Source organism: Sciurus vulgaris (genome assembly GCF_902686455.1).
Source record: "Sciurus vulgaris genome assembly, chromosome: 5".
Classification (NCBI taxonomy): domain Eukaryota; kingdom Metazoa; phylum Chordata; class Mammalia; order Rodentia; family Sciuridae; genus Sciurus; species Sciurus vulgaris.
In genome coordinates, this window is record NC_136465.1 from 16,511,766 (window position 1) to 16,517,814 (window position 6,049).

Below are 6,049 nucleotides of genomic sequence, written 5' to 3' on the forward strand. Positions count from 1 at the left end.
TCCAAGCTTTCTGAGGAATCTCCACACTGCTTTCCAGAGTGGCTACACTAATTTGCAACCCCACCAGCAATGTATGAGTGTACCTTTTCCCCCCACATCCTCGCCAACACCTGTTGTTGCTTATATTCTTGATAATCGCCATTCTAATTGGTGTAAGATGGAATCTTAGGGTGGTTTTGATTTGCATTTCTCTTATTACTAGAGATGTTGAACATTTTTTCATGTATCTGTTGATTGCTTGTAGATCTTCCTCTATGAAGTGCTCATTTCCTTAGCCCATTTATTGATTGGATTATTTGTGTTCTTGGTGTAAAGTTTTTTGAGTTCTTTATAGATTCTGGAGATTAGTGTTGTATCTAAAGTGTGTGTGGCAAACATTTTCTCCCACTCTATAAGCTCTCTGCACATTGTTTATTGTATCCTTTGCTGAGAAAAAGCTTTTTAGTTCGAATCTATTCCAATTATTGATTCCTACTTTTATTTCTTGTGCTTTGGGAGTCATGTTAAGAAAGTCTGGTCCTAAGCCACATGATGAAGATTTGGACCTACTTTTTCTTCTATTAGGTGCAAGGTCTCTGGTCTGATTTCAAGGTCCTTGATCCATTTTGAGTTGAGTTTTGTACAGGGTGAGAGATAGGGGTTTAGGTTCATTTTGCAGCATATGGATTTCCAGTTTTGCCATTGCCATTTGTTGAAGAGGCTATCTTTTCTCCATTGTATGTTTTTGGCAACTTTGTCTAGTATGAGAAAACTGTATTTATGTTATTTGTCTCTGTGTCCTCTATTCTGTATCATTGATCTACCTGTCTATTTTGGTGCCAATACCATGCTGTTTTTGTTACTATTGCTCTGTAGTATAGTTTAGGGTTATTTCACATTTATTGTCATGAATCTTGGTGTTTCCGAGGGGTCAAGGTCTCTCCTGAGGTTGCACCTGAGCCATTGATGAGGCCTTCCCTCTACCTTAAGTTTAACCCTCATGTGGCTGGAGAGAGTTCACAGGCTCCAGTTCTGCACCATAGGGCCACTCACTTGGTGACCTTCCCCAAGGGAGTGACCTAAGACAAACACACAGTCTGAGAGAGTAACCACACAGAAAGTCGCAGGCCTTCAGAGCCTAACTTTGGGAATGAAATACCATGGCTTCTGCTGCACACTATTGGCTACATGGATCCACACGGGTGAAGCACACGACTGTGCACACCTGGAGGCTGGGGAAGTTGAGGCAGTTTGGTAGCTGGTCACTACTCCACCCTGCTTACTCTGCACACATGCGGGGTGGGGGTCATCTGTCCAGGACACAGAATGAAACAAAGACCTGAGAAGGGATGAGCCATCGGTACCCAGTCAGAAGCCTCAGCCCCCCACATACTGGGTCACTAGTCATGGAGGGGGTGAGATGAGATTGAGGTAAATTCATTTTATCTCAGTAGAAGATCAAGTCACTTCAATTTTAATGGTAAATTTATTCTGTCATTTTTGTATTTGAAGCAAACTCATAACTAGGCAAATAGTATGTAATATGTTTGAGAGGTAGGATGATATAAACCAAGTAAGACACACTGAATTATTAATTAGGATCACTGCAGTTTCATGTGTTATGAACTAACTGTGCAATAGCAGGTGAGTTAGTTAACTTCTCTGAGCTTAGTAGGTGATTTATACTAATACTGCCACTTCTAAAAATGTTCGATGATATTCTGATGATAGTAGAACATTCCCAGGGAGATTCAGAGGAAAATTATCTGTGTAATTAATTACCTTTCTAAAATAAGAGAGATGCCTTACAAATGGACTTACAGTCTGAGTGACATTTTAAATAGAGTAAGATTATGACAGAATTCACTTATGATAAACTGTGAAGTGCAATAGGGTGATAGGTGATAGGTGAGCCTGGAGTGAGGGGTGGTGGACAATCACTGCAGAGACCCTGCATCATGGGGAAGAAGGTGCTGTAGCCCTTGGCTGTGTCTGTCCCCACAGGACTCTGTGGTTGTATTGTGTGTCTCTCTGTGTTTGTGTGTGTGTTTTGGTTTGTTTTTTTGGTACCAGGGATTGAACCCAGGGGCACATTGCCACTGAGCTACATTCCTAGCCCTTTTTAATTTTTATTTATTTATTTTTTGATTCAGAAATACTAATATTTATTTTTTTATGCCAAAAATGAAGGACACTACAAAGTGTTTCTCAAAAAATACATCAGAAAAATAATCATCTTATCCACTTTCAGTATTCCTTTAAAATTTTTAATTTGGCTATAAACATAAAAGTTGCTACGTTGACCATGGTGCACAGCTCTGTGGTACTGTGTCTGTTCACACCATGTGCACACTGTCCCACTGAAAAAGTACACCTCTTTTCCCTTGCCCCCAGCCCTGGTAACCACTCCACCTTTCGTTTCTAAATTCTGGGCACCTCACAGGTGGAATCATACATATCATCCTTTTGTGATGGGCTTATTTCACTCAGCATGTCTCCAATATTGCATCCTGTCAAATTCATTGCTTTTTGAGGCTAAATAATATTTATTCCATGGTATGCACATATATTTTGCTCATAATACACCCATCCACTGGGCTTGAGTTGCTTCCATCTTCTGCTATGTAACTATGTAACACTGCTGTGGGGGTGCACTCATCTCTTCTAGATCCTGCTTTCAATTCTTCTAGAAGTCCAGAACTTGTACTGCTGGATCACGTGCTAATTCTCATGCACCTGAACATCATTTCCCACACTGGCAGCAACATTTTATATCGCCAACAACAGTGCCCATGATTTCTCACATCTTTGCCAATACTTATTTTGGTAGTATCCACCCTAACAGGTATGAGGTGACAGTCCGTTGTACTGTTGATTTGCATTTCTCTAATGATCAGTGATTACATTTTCATGTGCTCAGTTGGTCATTTCTTACATATGCCATCTTGGGGAAAATATCTACTCAAGTCCTTTGCCCACTTTTAAATCCGAGTATTTGTTTTATTGCCCTTGAGTTGTAGGACTTTATATATTCCAGATGTTAACCCCAATAACAGAAAATTCTTAAACATTTCCTCTCCTTCCACAGATTCCATTTTCACTGTTGGTTGTGTTCTTTGATGTGCATAAGTCTTAAACTTGATGTGGTCCAATTGGGCTACTTTTACTTTTGCTGGACATCAAAACAAATCACTGGTCTTGACATCATAATAAAGAAATCGTTGCCAAGTCCAAAGTCACGAAGCTTTCCCCGTCCTAGGAATTCTGTAGTTTTAGGTCTGTTGAGTCTTTTCGTAAACGCTGTAAGATGAAGTGTCCTTGTGGCTGTCCTTGAGGCCACAGCTGGTTGGTGAGGCAGGCGAAGGGCACAGCTCAGAAAGTCGGGCCTCCCTGAGACAGTGTTGCCACCTGAAAACCGCCATGCCCCCCGCACTCCTCTCCGCTCTGGCCTCACTGGCACTGACCCTAATCAGGACACCGGGATTACACGTGAGGAACCGAAACTCTCCCTGGACGGTAGGGAAAAGAAGGGACGGATGTCGGAAGTGCAGCCGGGGAGCAAGTGAACCGCCGTCCAGGCACCGGACCCGTGCCCTCGGGGCGCGCAGTGCCCCGGCCTTCCGCACAGCCAGCTCCAGACTGCGAAGGTGGACGGTCTCGTCCACCTGCTCTCCAACCCTGACGGACCATCGGACGCTTGCGGGCTTTTCGTCCCACACGCATTTTCCTTCAGAAATGCGGACACATGTCACGAACGTGCTGCCCTGGTCCATGTCCACGTTACCACCCTCCCAAAACCTCAGCGGCTCCGAACTGCGGACCCACGCGCTCCGGAGACCAGAGTGAAGGGTGCGGCGAGGCGCCTTCCCTGGCGGGGCTTGGCCTCCCGCAGACAGTGATCTTCCTTCCTGCTCAGCGCGTTCTGTCTCGACCCCACACCCATTTGTCCTGCTCACGACACGTGTGGGGCCCTAAATAAACCGCGGAGAGAGCGGTGACCGCCACCCGGCCGGCGCGCAGGCGCTCGGGCGGCCGGCCCCCAGTCGGCCGCAGACCAGGCCTGGTGATGCCGGCACGCGCAGCGCGCCTCCCAAGGCTCTGCACGGGCTCGCGCTGCATGCCGGGAACAGTGGCCTGGCGACCTTAATTTTTATTTTGAGACAGAGTCTCACTAAATTCCTGACACTGAACTTGAACTTGTGATTCCCCTGCATCGACCTCCCGAGTTGCTGGGCTTACAGATGTGTGCCACCGTGCCCCGCCTGTGTTTGCATTCTGAAGAGCCTTATTGAGATACATTTTACATGCCGTAAAACTCACCTACTGCACATGAAAATGTGCAATGGAGTGAGTTTTTCAGTAAATTTAGAGAGTCATGCAAACGTCACTGCAACCTAATTTCCATCACTCCCCGAAGATCCCTCGAGTCCATCCATAGTCAGTTGTTCCATCTCCCAGCCTTTGGCAACTTACTGGTCTGTTGGTCTCTGCAAGTTTGCTTTATCTGGAAATGTCCTAAAAATGGAGTCTTCAGCATCTGACTCCTCTCCCATAGAGAAATGTTCTGAGGCACATCCATGTCAGGCACATGCAGCAAGCAGGTGGCTCTTCTTATTCCAAACATTATTCCATTGTAGGAATATTTCACATTTTCTCTCTTCACTACTTGATGAGCATTTGGATTCTTCGCTTGGGGCCCGAGGAATACTACTGCTGTGAACATTTGTGTAGCTAGCTTTGTGGGCCTGTTTTCATTTTTCCTGGATTTACACCTAGCAGCAGGACTGTAGGGTCACAGGGATTAAACACTATGCTTAACTTTTCAAAAAGCTGCCCCACACGTCCTGAGGGGCCACACACCATTTTACAGTCCACACAGCACTGTACCCAGGCTCAACACACTCAGCAACCTTGAAATTGTTTGTCCTTCCTGATTATATCAACAGACATGGGTGGACAGTGGCAAAGTGTAAACTGGAGAGTACTGCTGTCAGGGAGGACTCCTGGTCCTGAAGACCCTAGCCTGACTAACAGTAAGAGTTTCGGTCAGTGGCCAAGGAAGCAACTGTTTTCTGGGCCAAATTCATCCACACTTTCCAAAGAAGCAACTCCTGCTTAGTTTCATGGGTGGACTGTATGCTACTTCTTTTTAATAATCAAGGCGACCCAATGTAAAGTCCTAAAACATTTACCTACCAACTCAAGTAGTTCATCTTATTGCACAAGCACTGCATTGTGGCTAACAGTGAGACCTCAGAAGTAGATACACTGCATCTTAGAAAGTGGTCAAAGGTATTTTATATATTTTGTTGTTGTTGGTTTTGGTACTGGGGATTGAACCCAGGGCCTTGTGCTTGCAAGGGGTATTTTATATTAATCTAACACTTTTCTTGTGATAAAACATAGTGCAGGCCAGGAAAGTCTTGGTATTTTATTCAGGAAAAAATTCTACATCCTTTTCCTTTACATTTAGTTTAAAGGATATCTACAGCTTAGGTACTCTATACAAATAGATCTACAAAAATGTGCACTGTCATTCTTAGAAGCTATATTTCTTACTAAGTATAGTGTTTGCTTAGTTGAGATTTACTCAATGAATCTGCCCTAAGAGTAAATTTCCTTTTATAGGGGGCTAAAATGATACAACATAATGACTTAGTATTGTAATAAAACTTTGTCAATTTTATTAAAAGCAGATTCCATTTCTTCACATAGTTAATAGTTTCTTTCCTTTTTTTTTTAATTTGAAGCCCATTTCATATTATTTCATAAGAGTGATTTGGGTCAGTGAGACCATCACTGATCATACACATACAAAGTCAGCACCACATGTCTATAAATCTATAAATGCAGGCAGCCACAATGAGCTTTCCAGTATGTACAAGCTCCTGTACACATCCACACACATATTTACAGCTCATAAATAAAATTTAAAGGCAAAGCATCACTGATATAAATATATATAGCCAAGTCTTTAGAAGCAGAGTTCCCAAGCCATGCACTGATTTGCTGAAATCTTTAAGTTTATGCACCTTTGATCAAAACCCAAATCCAGAAAAATCAGTGAATT